Consider the following 16,051-nt stretch of genomic DNA (forward strand, 5'->3'; position numbering starts at 1 on the left):
TGTGTGTGTGTGTGTGTGTGTGTGTGTCTGATGGCTAAAAAAAAAAAGCTAATGGGTAAATGGATCTTTTACAGTAAAAGTCTATATCATGCTAGGACTATTATAGGGCAATAACTATTTCTCTGTTTTCTAAGTCCTTTCTTTGGCCCTCTAAGCCACCCCAACTTATTCATTAGGACACATGAATAATTTTTAAGTGACACTACTGGGTTGTTTTTTCATGATGGCCAACTTTTATTAGCATTTAAGAGAAACATCTGATTAGGGAGCATGGCATAATGGATAAAGAGCTGATAAGTCAGGAACAACTGCCATCCTTTGACATGTCCCTACCTGCTCTATGACCAGAGGCAAATCACTTAAATTCTCTCTGCCTCAGATAACTAAGTCTACACCTGATCTGTATTTTATGTTTTAAAGCCCTTTACAATCTGGCCCTTCCTTACCTGCCTAGTCTTCTTACATTATTCCTCTACAATCTATCATCCAGCTACACTGGCCTACTTTCTCTTCCTTACCATGAGACACTCTGGACTTGATGCTTTCCCACTGACTATCCACCAGGCCTGGGATGCTCTTCCTCCTCACTGCTTCCCTGACTTCCTTCAAGCCGAATCTCAAATCCCACTTTCCACAAAAGACCTTTCCCATCCCACCTTAAGGGTCGTATATTTCCTCGAAGTCTACCTTCATTTTACATTATCGTGTATGACCACAGTTTGCATCATGGAAAGAATTTCCAGTTCAGGCTTCTTTGCTGCCGCTATGATAAGAAGACCCAACCTCTATTTTGAGCTTCGGGCATTGTTCCTGGAAGACACCTGCAGTAAGGCTAGGAAAGAAGCCATAGCTCCTGTTTTGACCAGCTGGCAGGTGTTCTTATCTTCCCCCTTATGTTACTTGTTTCCAGAAATGTATAGCCTTGTCTTCCCCCTCTCGTTTTTCTTTCTTTCTTTTTTTTTTGTAAAATTCCATTTTTCTATCCTGCTCATGTATTCACATTCTGTATAAGGCTGCTGAAGCTGATCCTCTGGGCTCTCTGACTTTTTATACAGATGAGCCTCCAGTCTGAGCATAATAAGACACTGCAGATAGCTATCTCTACATTGTTGATTCGGTGAGTGACAGCAGGACCTGATCAGGTATCTCAGCAATTGTCTCCACCATCAGAATGGAGCTCCTAGAGGGCAGAGCCTGCTTTTGCTTTTTTAAAAATCCCCAGCCCTTAGGGCAGTGCCTGGCCCATAGTAAGGGTGTTTCATCAATGCATACTAAGGCACTGAATTGGGCAGAGAGTTTTCTGACTGGTATTCAGCACTCCAGTGAAGCCACAGATCAGGCCTATAATACATATACACATACACGTGTGCGTGTGTGTATGTATACACAAAATATTTGTATATATGTACATATATGTAACTTCTAAATATCATGAATCTAGGCAGGTTTTATTTTTGTTTTACAGTAGGCATTTCATGCTAAATGAATGATTTTAAATTAAGAGATGCAGAAGCACTTTTAGCTTAAAAATTGTTAACAGTGGTAACTTTTTCAATTTTCAGCAATGAAAATTATGATAAAAGGTAGTATGGTATGATCACCACCTCTAGAGTTAGAGGTCTTGGATTCAAATTCCATCTTAAACACTTACTGCCTCAGTGACCTTGGACAAGTCATTTCAGTTCTTTGGGCTTTAGTTGCCCATCTATAAAATGAAAGGGTGGTACTAGATGACCTCTGAGGTCCCTTGTAGGTCGAGATCTAAGATGCTAACTCTCAAGCATACTTAAAACAAATGACTGCTTTTAAAATGCAGGTAGACCACTAAAATTACTAACCTGTTTCTTAAGATTCATAGTAAGTCCTGGGATCCTTTTGATAGGGCTTGCCTTTCATACGTAAGATATGACATTAGTATAACCTTCTCAATAGTTAACTATTTTTAGGGACATCTATCCTGAGCAGCACTGGGTTTCTACTTGGAAATAAATAAATAAACCCAGGGGTGACTTTTCCCAGCAAGCATTCTGATGGAGACAATCAGAATGTTCTACCAAGAGACTCCTCTGGCTCTGTAGAGTCATTCAACATTTCATTAAGTGACAATTATGTCCAAGCTGCACAATTTTGATTTGTGGTATTTGGAAGCTTCTCCACTCCCATCTTTAGTGGCTAGGGACAGATTAAGAAGAGAGAGATGACTGGTAAGTGGAAAATAAGAGGCTGTCTCCATGAAGGCCAGAAAAAGGCCAGGGAAACAGATAGGAAGATGCAATAAGCAATGAGTAGCTAGTTGGACTGAGAGAACAGTGTGAGATATGAAAGCCTAAAATTGAATCTGAAAGAATTTAATACCAGTTGTGCTAAATGGGAAACTCTACTTACACAAAGGGTACTTGCATACCAATTTTGTTCCAACCACCCTTTCTTTGCTAGGGTCGAGAGATTTTTCTTTTTGGTGGGGGGAGGGTAGAAAGGGGAAGGAAACATGAATCTTTGTTATTTGTGATTGCTGAAGTGTGCTACTCCACAGGAAGCAGCAACCTAAGACTGCCTAATTGGATTCTCCTACATGCACAGATACTATCTCCTTCCTGGCAAACTGTGCCATAATTGCAAATTAGAGTTCTTAAAAAATTACTTCAGTTACTTGGCACTTACTCCTACCAAATTGAAAACATAAGTGTACGTGTATCTGGGGAAGGGAGAGCAGGGAAGTAGGGAATTAAAATTACTTATTTCCTTTTTGACTAGATCTTGGCTTTTAATGGCATCAAGAATGGTGGTCAGGAAATTACTAAAGCAGATCTGCAGATACACACACACACACACGTATGCATATATATGTGTGTGTGTATGTATATGTATGTGCACATATATGTATGCGTCTATGTAATGCACATATGTATACATATATACATATGGACACATGTTTATATATAATATTTGTGTGTATCATATATATTTTTATATGTATATAATATGTGTGTGTATCATATATTTTATATATATGTATATAATATGTGTGTATATCATATATATATGTAAAGTTTATATGTTGTCTCCCCCATTCAACTGTGACTTGCTTGACAGCATTCTATTATTTTTGTCATTCACTGTATTCTAGCACTTCCCACAGTACTTGGCAGATAGCGGGCACTTAATTATTGCTTATTTATTTGATTTGACCTTCTCTGTAACTTAACATAATCTTGGAGAGTTGCCTCAGGTACTGAGAGTTTAACTGACTTGCTGCTCAGTATCACAGAAACCAGTACATCGGTAGCAGACCTTGAATCCAGGTCTTCCTGACCGGTGATGACTTTTATTCACCATACCAAATCATTGATGTGATGTAAAAACCTCCTCTAAGCTGTCATGCTGGAGACAACATTGAAAAAATGGTGGATATTAATGACATGTTGTTGATACACCTGTTTTAATACACCTCAGAAATAGTATAAGATGCAGAAATGCAAATAATAAATATATTTATAAAACTCCTGTTTCAGTTCCTGACAACATTCATTCTCTTGGATCAAAAAAAAAAAATCAACCCACCTCCTGCCAGCATCATTATCGATGCCTCTTTGGCTTTCTTATCACAGGGCTGCAAAGAATTATCCCGGGCACCAGAAAGAGGCCTGAAGAGATATATGCATGAGCGATTAAACTAGATAAATTTAGAATTCCTTTCCAATCTACATTTTGTGGTTTTATAATCAGTTCTCTGTGGCTGTTTTATATTACTTCATGTGATATGGTATTTTTTGATTTGTCAAGTTCTAGGAGACCTATAATTCTTGTTATTCCCTTTTAATTGATTCTTTATTCAAGTTCAGGTGTTCTTTTAATTTTTTTTATTCCTTTCTAGAAAATATTCCTCCATCTTAATATATTAGTGCTCCAATTCTGTTACTCTCTCTGATTCCTTTGAAGAAGAATCTAGCCTCCACTTCTTTGAGGAGATTTTCTATTGTGTATTCTATTTTTCTCTTCTGATTTTTTTGGTTAATTCTGCATTAATAGCTATGACTTCCAATCCAAATTTACTCCTAATTTTTTTAAGTTTTATTTCTCTTTTGAATGATTCTGGAGTTTCTCATAACTATTACTTCCCATAATTTCTGAGTTCACATGATTCTCTTTTTTTATTGTGTAATTTTGGTCCATTTTTCTTTCATATTATAATATTGTTGAATGTGCCCTGACCTCTCTTTAAGGCATTACTCATACCTCTATTCTGTCTTTAGCATCTCCGTTTATTTGCTTATAAGGCCAATCTTATTTTTTTGTTCTGAATTCAGTTTTCCTCTGGGACTTTTGGTCTTTCATAGTAGGCACTTAATAAATTTTTGATTGATTTCAGCCTCTTCTATTCCTACTTTCTTGCTTCTGGTTTCCCTTCTCACTCTTTGGCAATGCTTCAAGGACTATATTGCCCTGTCCTCCACCCTCTGCCCAACCAGCTGGGTATAATGGTTGTGCTCATATGAGAGTTGACATGTTCAAGGTCCAAATTAAACTTCTGTGGAGAGGATTGACCCCAGCAGGGTTTCTAGTCAGATTTCCCTTGACAGTGAGTGTTCTTACCCTGCTAGCTTTTAGCTCCAAGACCAGCTTCCATCTTATATATATTATACCCTGCCTATGTTTCCTTACCCAGTTTCCTTCAACTGCCAGGGCAGAATCAGCATTAGCCAGCTCTTGCTAGTTTAGAAGTTCAGGCTGAAGCAATGTCACAGGGGAAGTGAGAAGAGATCTCTATAATCAGACCCTTAATTAGAAAGCTGTGAATTGACTTTCTTTCATTAAGCTGAAAGCAATTACTTCACCTACTTTATTGGTGCTGTCCTCTTATCCCTATGGTTTTACAAGAAGAAGAATAAAAGACAAGACAATAAAAGGTGCCCTGGAAACAGTGTTGGACCATCAGGATATAACTGGATTCAAATCCCTCTTCTGACACTTAATAGTTGTATGGCCATGGGCAAGTCACTGAATTTCTTTAAGCTTCTCAGATTCTTCATTTCAATTCAAATCAATAAAATGTTAATAAGGAATTACTTTATTAAAGACACTGTGTTAGATACTGGAGATACAATAAAAAAAAAAAAGCCCCTAAAATTGGGACTACATTCTAGTGAGGGATACAAGAGAAATAGAAATGGGTAAATACAGAGTAATTTCAAGAAGGAGTAACCAGGACATTTAGCAAAGACATTTCAGAAGAGATGTCCCTTGACTTAACCCTGAAGTAAGCAATAGGTTCTAGGAGAAGTAGTGAAGAGGAAGTGTATCCCAGGGTTGGTACACAGCCTGTACAAAGGTACAAAGGCAGGAGACGATATCAAGGCAGATACAGGGAACAGGTACTAGGTCAGTTAGGCTGGAAAGAAATGCATGTAGGAAAAGTCATGTGAAATAAATCTGAAAATACAGGCTGGAGCCAAATTACAAAGGGATTTTGTGCCAGATGGAGGAATTTGTATCTTGCCTTAGAGATGATAGGGAGTCACTCACTGACTTAATTTCCTTGAGGATAGGATTGACAAGGTTAGACCTCTGCTTTAGGAATATCAATTTGGTGGCTGAGGGAAGAGTTTGGAAGCAGCAAGACCAAACCAATTAGGACCAGTAATAGTCCAAGCAAGAGATGACCAGGGACCAAAGCTATATAAGTGGTAAGAAATGAGTGGATTGGAAAATGCTTGTGTATGTATAGAAACAATTGATAAGCTGTAGCAACTGATTGGATAGGAGAGTGAGGAAAGCTACAAGGAAGTCTTCGAAGCTGTAACTTTGGCAGCTGGAAATGATGATGGTGAGAACAAAGAGTGGGAAGTATATAATAAGAAGTGATTGGGGGGGAAATGGAATGAGTTCTGCTTTGGATGTGTTGAGTTTTAAATGCTTGAGGGACATCCAGATGGGGACTCCAGTAAACTGATGATAGGCAACTGCCAATCAGGAGAAAGAAGAGGAAATTAGGACTCGGTATGTAGATTTGGGCATCCTAAATATAGAGAAGAAATTTGAACCTATTCAAAGTAATGAAATCATGACCAGGAAAAGTGAAAGGCAGAAGGGTAAAAATAAAGGATTGAGATTTGGGGGATACTTTCTTGACTAAGACCAGGACTAAGGGTAGAGATAATTTTATCATTTTTTTGTTGTTATGGAAAAATCAGGACACTGGGGTCTCCCCATAAGGGAAAAGGGAGGACACTGAGGTCACATTAAAAATATCCTTAACACACATAGATGCCAGAATTTATATGGCACACATCCTGACCTAATCTCTCTTCCTTTACCCCATCAACACACAAAAGGTCACAATTGTCTTTGTTTTCAATCTACCCTGTTCTATCTTGTATTAAGAAAGAATTGAGAGGGCTGGAGCTTGGAATTTAAATTTTCGGGAGAAAACTTTTAGGTTCAGGCCTTTCTAGATCTCTCCTGCTTAGAGATATTCTATATGTCCTTTGCTATTTCTTATTCCCTCTCTGGCTAGACTGTTTTTGTTTCTAAAGAATGGACTTAGGGTAAGCAGTCTCATCAGGGATGGCCTTGAAGGATTTTTCTTGTTTTCTGGACATGGCCAGGGTAGAGGGATGTAGAGTGAATCAATCCATCATCAAGTCTTTACTGAGCCCTCCAGGGCTATGCACTCTGGGGATTTCAGAATTGGAGGATTAAGAGGAAGGATAGGTCTCTGACCAATTTGTAGAGATTAAGTAAGCATATATTAAGCTTTCTTTTTGAGGGGGTTAGAAGAAGAGTGATATTCTTAATATATCTTAGATTTTCTGTCACCATGTTATCAGGGCAGCTACATGCACAGTGAGTAGTTCTGGGCCTAGAATCAGGAATATTTGTATTCAAATCTGGTCTCGGACACTCGCTATATGATCCTAAGCAAATCACTTAACCTCTATTTACCTGTTTCCTCATCTGTAAAATGGGGATATACTGTGCTCACACCAACCTCCTAAGGTTGTTGTGAGAATCAAATGAGATAATATTCATAAAGTGATTAGTTCACCGTCTTGAATTAGTAAGCACTATATAAAAAGTTAACTCATTATTTCTAACTCGAAGAGAAATGTTTGGTATAGGAAAATGCATCATTAACTCCGCCCCTTCCTTCTGATTTCCAGGTCGCATGAATTTACACACAAAGCTCTTTCACTCCCCCACACAGGTAATAGTCCTAAAAGAGAGTGGCCTTACACATTTTAGTTGCCTAAAAAAACAGCAGCTAATGCCCAACTTTCTGATGATATTCATTAGTGGGGCAGGTTCGATGACAAGAGATGCACAATCTATCTCTGCATCTCAACTTGAAACACTTTCAGCTTGACCTGCCACATCCTAATCTTTGTGCTGGCATAGTCACAAGTGCCCAGTAAATTAGAAGTTGAATGACTATTGATCAATATCAGAAGAATACATCATGGTCGAAGCATTCTCAATTGTACCAAATTTCTCTCAGAAAACGTTCCCCCACACCCTATCTTGCATCTCCTTTGGACTATTGCTTGCAAAATAGAAAACCTCATGTGTGAGGAATCTAGCAAAGCCTTTCAAATATGTAAACATTCACACAAATACATGTAAATAAAATTTTAAAGATATGTTTATTGAAAAAGTAAATTCATATACATGGCATATAGGACAAATGCATGATGTGCGCTTCTATATATGTGTATACAGAACGTATACAAACACATGTGTTTTATACATAGATTCATATATTTGTACAGGTGAGTACAAATATTATATATGCATGTATTATATGTAAGTACAAATATTGTAAATGCATTATAAACACATATAAAATCCATATATGTGTATCCACATGTACACATGTATCATGTATACACATATAAAATCCATATATTTGTACGCACACATACAAATATGTGAATTTTATAGATATATAATACATGCATATGTAGATATGTAATACATACATACATTTGTTTATGTGTGATGTAAATATTTGCATTTATATGTTTCATGTGTATAGGTTTATATGTATATGTGTATATCCCTATAAATAGAGATACATATATTTGTGTATATGTGTGTTTTTAATTTGTGGTTTAAAACCCATCTGCTTCTGGAAAGGATCTGAGGAAGAAGTGTGAGCCTATAGCTTCACTTTTTGTTTGGCAGCTACTTTCTCTTGGATATTTTCTAGGAGATTTATTTATAACCAGCGTTACTATTATTTCAGGCTACCTATGTGCCCACTTAGGTGTCTGACTAGAAACAATAGAAATATCACTTCGTGCCTTCCTCTCCCAGAGAAGTTCAGGGGTAATTGAAGTGGAAAAAAGTGAAAGAAGTGATGGAGCGATGATTAGAGGGGATAGGAAGGAACAGGAATACAGACCTAGGTGCGTTGGTTAGCCATGACAACAAGGAAGGTTACAACAGTCTCTGACATTGGAGGAAAGGGAGAGGATGGATGAGTGAGGAGAGAAAGACAGAAAAGTTTGGAAGATAGCAAATGGAAAAACTTCAATCTTTTCAGTAAAATAAGAACAGAGGTCACTTTCTGAATGAGAGGGGTGTAGAGTAGAATTAGAGTCTCTACAGAGAGAAAAAAAGGTTGGTCTTGTTGCTGAGGGGAATGTGACAGGGAGTTAATAAGAGATAAATGAAAGGACTGTGGTGCCATAGTAAGGACCCAACTGAGGTTAATAAGCACCAGAGCCACAATCAGGGAGAGGCCAGGGAAGATTTATCCTAAGTGACAATCTCCAAGACATGATTCCTTCTTGTCTCTATTGCTTCCTAGTCTTAGAGCCAAGGAAGTATGAGGGTCCCCTTGGGATATGCTGGTAAATGTTTAATGACTACCTCTCCAAACAGCATGGTACACTTTTAAGTTTAATCTGAGTTATTAACATTCTCTTCATCCACAAAACAATAAATCACATCCTGATTTGCAGCATTTGCCAATTCTAAGGTGCAAATGCTTGCACTGAAAATAAAGAATCAGCCTAGCTTCTTTGAGGTGGCTCCACTTTAGGTCCCAACCTTTTTCCTCTTCTTTGCCACACCTTCCACCTCCTTTGGTAGTTGCCTAGTACAAGCATGAGAACCTATCCTGAGACTTGATTCTAGACTCATCTTCTATCATGAGAATCTTACTCTTCTGACCAGCCCCTGTCTGCAGCCTCCCCCTTTTCTCCACCTACTTATGGGAATTGTCCAGTAACAGTAGCTGACCAGAACTGACATCTGTGAACCCCTGCTGCCTTTTCCCCTTTTAATTTCTCCAAAAGCTTATCTACGTGCACCTGTACCAAATGGGTCATACTTCTCTCACTTTATGCCACTGCTTTCTTCCCTCATGCCTTTTCCTGATGGTTGCACTGTTGGACTGCATTTAACTTAGGCAGATTCTTTTCTGTATCTCCCTTCCTTCTGACATCTCTTGGGGACTGTTTGGTGAGATTTTAAGACTGGTGGAGGGTTTTTTTATGCCTCCCACTTCACCTTTTCCAAGAGGCTGCATCATCACCATCATCATCACCATTACAACCAATAACAACATTCCCCCAACTTGGCCCGTGGTGGAAAAAATTGCTAGTTACAGTTTTGAATACCATGGATTTATATTTTACCCAATTTGAATAGTCTGATGAAGTCCCTCAACAATTACTTAGAGACTAGATAATAAGATTAAAGAAGGCAGATGGTGGGGATGGCATCTATGGCTGGAGACTTGGAGGCTAGAAACAACTGAGTATCAAAAGAAATAAACATTCAGTGACAGAGGGTTAAAACATATGGTTAAATATCAACAGATCAGTTAGAAAAATGCAAATCAAAACAATTCTGAGGCACCACATCACACCTATCAGATTGGCCAAGATGAAAAAACAAGAAAATGATAAATTTTGGAGAAGATGTGGGAAAATTGGAACACTAATGCATTGTTGGTGGAGTTGTGAAATGATCCAATCATTTTGGAGAACGGTTTGGAACTATGTCCAAAGTGCTATAAAAATGTGCATACCCTTTGACCCAGCAATAGCACTTCTAGGGCTATATTCTAAAGAGATCATACAAATGGGAAATATTTATAGCAGCTCTTTTTGTGGTGGTAAAGAATTGGAAATTGAGAGGATGCCCATCAATAGGGGAATGGCTGAACAAGTTGTGGTATATGAATGTAATGGAATACTATTGTGCTATAAGAAATGATGAACAGACTGACTTCAGAAAAACCTGGAAAGACTTGTATGGTCTGATGCTGAGTGAAGTGAGCAAAACCAAGAAAATGTTATACACAACAAAAGCCACGTTGTGCGATGACTAATATTGATAAACTTACCGCTTCCCAGCAATACGAGGATCTAAGACATCTTCAAAGGCCTCGTGATGGAAAATGCTATCCACATCCAAAGAAAGAACTATGGAGTTTGAATGCAGATCGAAGCATACTATTTGCTATTTTTTTTTCTTCTGTTGAGTTTTGTTTCCTCTTTCTGGTGCTTCCTCCTATTGGTTCTAATTCTTACTTACAACATCACTAATGTGAAAATATGTTTAATAGGAATGTATATGTAAAGCCTATATCAGATTGTGCGCCATCTTGGGGAGGATGGTGGGGAGCAAGAGGGAGAAAAATTTTAAACTCAAAAGCATATGGAAGTGATTGTTGATAAATGAAAATGAATTAACAATTTTTTTTAAGATCAATAGATCATAGAGCTAGAAGGGACCAAAGAATGTATCTAGTCCAATACGACCATTTTACAGAAAAAATGACTGAAAGCACAGAGAAGTTAGTTTATAAGGATCACACACAGTCCATCTCACATTGGTTAACTGACTTCACCAGTCACACCGTATCTGAGATGGGATTTGAACTCAGGTTGTCCTAAATCCAAGTTCAGCACTCTATTTACTGTGCCACCTAGCTTTTCCTTGAATCTTGGTTGCCCATGGTACTATATAATGATGCTGTGTGTGTGTGCAAATTTATTAATTTTGCACCCAAGAGGGAGTAATATACAATTATGCCTCCATTCTAACATGTCATACTGGGATGGCTAAGAACTTGCATTCTTTTGGAGGAGATGACACATCCAGAGGGAGGTGACCAGGGAGGGGATCTTTTGTCTGAGGAATAACTTAGGAATCACTATTGCTCTAGTAAATCTTGAAGGAAATTAAGTTTAATGCCTACATTTCAGGAAGCAGCGGTAGAATTGATTTAAATTACTTCATTTCATTAAATAACAGATTCGCAGTTTCATATACAATTATCTATTTTTTCTATTCTACTATGTTACAGAAATGCTTGTTTTATTTCTTAAGTTCAGAATAAAATAAATTTGGAAAAAAAGAACTGAATTACAGAAAGTAAAAAAAAAAGTAGAGAAAGAATACTTTGGAATGCCGAGAAGAAAAGGAACTAGCCTTGTGAATGCATTCCTATAAGGAACTCTTAGATGAAGAAACCTCCTCTCTTTCAAGGCAGGTCAGTATCTTCTGCGCAACTTAAATTCTTAGAGAGTTGCCTGCAGCCATGAGAGACTAAATAAGTTTCCCATTGTCACATAGCTAGTATATAACAGAAGTGGAACTTAGACCCAGATTTCCCAGCTCTAAGGCCAGTTACTATCTATGGCTAACCTCAGAGGAGCCACTGCATCACCCTGTTATAGGAGACTTCTCATAACATGGGAGTTATCTATAATGTATGTAATATCAAAACCAAAATCAGTAAAACTGAAAATAACAAAAAATAAAGTAAGTAGTGATGTGTTTAAAAATATAATAACCAGATAGAGAAGTACCTTCAGCTATTAGAAACATTTATAACCCAGGGGATATGTACAGTAACTTGTTCAAGCATTCTGAATGTGAAGAGATCTGTGCTTCAGTGGTTAGAATTACATGACTCATATGATAATGGGGGTATAATAGCGTAGAGAGAGAAGGCACAGGAAAAAATGATGCAAATAGAAAAATTAAACTCAACTTCTGAATACTAAACATGTACATTATAAGCCCACATCAGAAATTAACCTAGGAAAGATAAAACTTCAGAAAATAAACAAAGTACACACACACACAAACACATATACGTATATACATAAATATGTATATAGATCTCTATATATTGAGATATATTCATCATATATAAAATAAAAATCTCATAATGCCTTTAATAATAAATTTATAATAATTTATTACAAATCTCATCTACTTGTTGGATCCATGATCTTATCACATTTCCTCTACAAGCACACAACCCATTCATGCTGTCTCTTACTGTGAAAATTTTGTCTCTGCCTTCCCATAAGTCCTTCACTGAAGATCTACTCAATGTACTGGAGTTTTTATAGAAACTCTTGGCTACCCATCTGTTATTCATCCCTCTCATTATATAACCAGTCCTCCTTTTTCGATTGTACATTCTCCTAATGATCTTGCATACAAATCATCACTGATATAATATGCTTGGCTTACTCCCACCATACCATGTGTCTTCCTCCTTCATCTGTTTGTCCATGGCAACATATGAATACTCAAATGATAACAAGTATAAATATAATGTCTGCATAATAATAACAAGCTCGATGTTTGTGTTGCACAGTTCTTGGGCCTTTACCTTCCTCCTTCAAACTCAGTAGAATGAATCAATAGACTATTTTATTTTTAAATTCTTGGTTCAAGACATAGCACAGAAACTCTCTTGCCCATCCCATACCAAATATATTCTGTTTAGAGTATCTCAACATTTCTCAAAATATTAATAATTTGGTCAGCTAAAAATGATGATGGTTAATTAGGAGGCCAGAGTAGGAAGAGAAGTATTTTTTAAATCAAAGCATTATATTTATTTGGAATAAAAGTTTTCCTTATAGTAATATACAAGGATAGTCAGTCAATAAGTATTTATTAAGCACTTATCATACACCATGCGTGGTGCTAAGTGGTAGGGATTCTGACAAAGGCAAAGAGCATGGTTTCTGTTCACTGAGTTCACTTTCTCATAGTGGAGACAACATGCAAGAGGAAAACAGTGTAAATTGGAGATAATCTTAGAGAGAAGGAACTAGCAGAGGGTAGGGAGGAGGGAAATCCCAAAGTCTTCATGGAGAAAGTGGACTGCGAGTTATTTTAAAGGGAATGATAGAAGCCAGGAGACAGAGGTGAAGAGGGACATTATCCCAGGCATAGGAAACAACCTGTGAAAAAGCATGGAACAGGGAAATGGAATATCATGTATGAGGAATAGTAAGGTCATTGTTCTTGGATCTTAGAGTACTTGGAATGAATTAAAGTGTAAGAAGGGAAAGGTAATAAAAATCCAGGTTTTCTGGAAAGACTTGTATGGACTGATGCTGAGTGAAGTGAGCTGAACCAGGAGAACATTTTACACAGTAACAGCCACATTGTGCGATGACTAACTTTGATAGACTTAGCCCTTCTCAGCAATGCAAGGATCTAAGACATCTCCAAAGGTCTCATGATGGAAAATGCTATCCACATCCAAAGAAAGAATTATGGAGTTTGAATACACATTGAAGCATACTATTTGCTATTTTTTTCCCTTCTGTTTTGTTTCCTCTTTCTTGTGGTTCCTCCTATTGGTTCTAATTGTTCCTTACAACATGACTAATAAGAAAATATGTTTAATAGGAATGTATATCAGATTGTGGGCAGTCTTGGGGAGGGAGGGGGGTGGGGGGAAATTTAAAACTCAAAAGCTTATGGAAGTGATTGTTGATAAATCAAAATAAATTAATGAAAAAATTAAAAAAAATCCAGGTTTTAAAAGCATTTAAAAGTCAAATGGAGGATTTTATATTTGATTCTGAAGGTAATAGGGAGCCACTGGAGTTTACTGATAAAAGAGAGTCAAGGTCAGATGTGCACTTCAGGAATATATATTTGGTAGCTTAGTGAAGATCTAGGGAGAGACTTGGGACAGAGACCACTCAGAAGGCTACTGAAGCAGCCCAGTTGTGAGATGATAAGGGTCTACATTAGGATGGAGGATGTGAGGGTTAGAAAAAGGGCTAAATAAATTGTAAGATATTTTGTCAAGGTATAAACAATGAGTTTGCAATGGTTTGGATATGTGAGTTGAGAGTAGAGAGTCAAGCATGATACTGAATTTTCAAGTCTGAGCTATTGAAAAGATAGTGGTTCCCTCAAACAGAAAAGAAAGAAGAGAGCAGAAACCGAAGCCTCTGGGAAGCAGAGTTAACTGTTTGGCCTACGATGAAGCCATCATACCACAGCAGGACCAAATTCAGCAAGAGGTCACTGTTCAGAATCCACTGGTCTCCCAGCGCCTGGAGCTCTCTGTGCTTTACAAGGAGTATGCGGAAGACAGCAACATCTATCAACAGAATATCAAGGACCTACACAAAAAATACTCCTACAACAGAAAGACCAGGCCCGATGGCAACTGCTTCTTACCGAGTTCTCAGGCTCTTTTACCTGGAGGTCGTTCTGGAAGACAGCAAGGAGCTGTAGAGGTACAAAGCCATCTCTGCCAAGAGCAAAGAGGACCTGGTGTCTCAGGGCTTCACCAAGATCACAACTGAGGATTTCCACAACACGTTCATGGACCTGATCAAGCCAAGTGGAGAAGCAGACCTCAGTGGCCAAACTGCTGGCCTCCTTCAAAGACCAGAGCACCTTTGACTACCTGCACTGCTCACCTCAGGCTACCTGTAAGGCAAGAGCAAGTTCTTCAAACACTTCATTGAGGGGGAACTGACTGTCAAGGAGTGTTGTCAGCAGTAGACTGTGGTGAGGGTAGCACCACCAGACCCCATGTCTTCCTCGAGGGCTCTGAGCCCAAGGTGTATGTGCTGTACAGACCAGACACTACAACATCCTTTACAAACAGGTGGGGCAGTGCCAGGCCCTGCCCACTGCTGCTGGCCAGTGCTGGGGCTAGTCTTGTCCCCATTCCTCCATCCCACACACACAGGTGTTGGACATGTACAGAGGTTTTTTGTGGTTTTAAAAGGTAATATTTCACTCCCCCTTTCCCCTTCCTGTCACCTGTGATCTTGCATATTTTATTAAAAGAGATGCTGGTGACAAGCAAAAAAAAAAGAATTGGGAGTAAAAAGAATTAGATCTGTTTTGGACATGTTCAGTTTAAGATGTCTATGGGACAGTCAGTTCAAGATGTCTCATTGGTAGCTGAAAATTCAAGACTGAAGATTAGGAGGGAGATTAAGGTTGGATAAATAGAGTTAAGAATCATCTACATAGAGATGAAAATTAAGCCCATGAAAGTGGCTTTCCATTATTAGACAAAGAATCAATACCAGAAGTGTATCTTTTAGTTAAAGGACTAAGGCTCAATGAAACACCAAATAAAATATAGCCTGAACCCTTTTCAACTTAGTGGAATGATGTAAAGTTATAGTTAACTATGTGTTTTTCCCCCTATACTAGGTGAAGAGAATTCCCTAACTATTTCAAGGACAAAGTTAATGTTTATATAAAACTATCTTCAGTCGTATTAAAGAAACAAAATAGTTTAGTTTCCCTCAACCCTGGATCAGCTGGAGGTTGATTGCCCTTCTCCCAATTTTCCTGTAAAAATGAAGTGCTACTGTAAAGAAAAAATAGTGTCAGTCTTTGATGAAAGCTCTGAATTCCACACATTGCCTACTCCAAGAATGAGAAAGATGAAAATAACAAAAGAATACTTCTTGAAACCAAAGAATTACGGGAATCTTCTGAAATGTTTTGTATTTATTTCAATGGAATTCATAAAAGTTTTGCTCAAAATATGCTTCATATCCTCTATTAATCGATACAGACAAAATAGTACATGTAACTCCCCAACCAACAATATACTTTAGTCTTCTTTATAATATTTCAATATATGTCAAAAGTTTCATTAACTGAAATTTACTGATCTTTCTTCAAGTTCTTATTTTCATTGGCAATGGTATAACAATCTAACGTGCATATTTGATATTATTATGATTAGTTATTTTCATATTATGCTACTAAAACGATTGGATTCTAGTCAGCACTT

The 16,051-nt window shown here is 37.7% G+C and overlaps 1 pseudogene; it reads left to right on the forward strand.

Annotated features, from left to right (window-relative positions):
• Positions 1 to 14,950, forward strand: part of LOC110192682 (ubiquitin thioesterase OTUB1-like) — a 31,008-nt pseudogene extending 16,058 nt beyond the window's left edge.
• Positions 14,951 to 16,051: the final 1,101 nt, after the last annotated feature.

This window comes from Phascolarctos cinereus, unplaced genomic scaffold (assembly GCF_003287225.1).
Source record: "Phascolarctos cinereus isolate Bilbo 61053 unplaced genomic scaffold, phaCin_HiC Scaffold_7;HRSCAF=346, whole genome shotgun sequence".
Taxonomy (NCBI): domain Eukaryota; kingdom Metazoa; phylum Chordata; class Mammalia; order Diprotodontia; family Phascolarctidae; genus Phascolarctos; species Phascolarctos cinereus.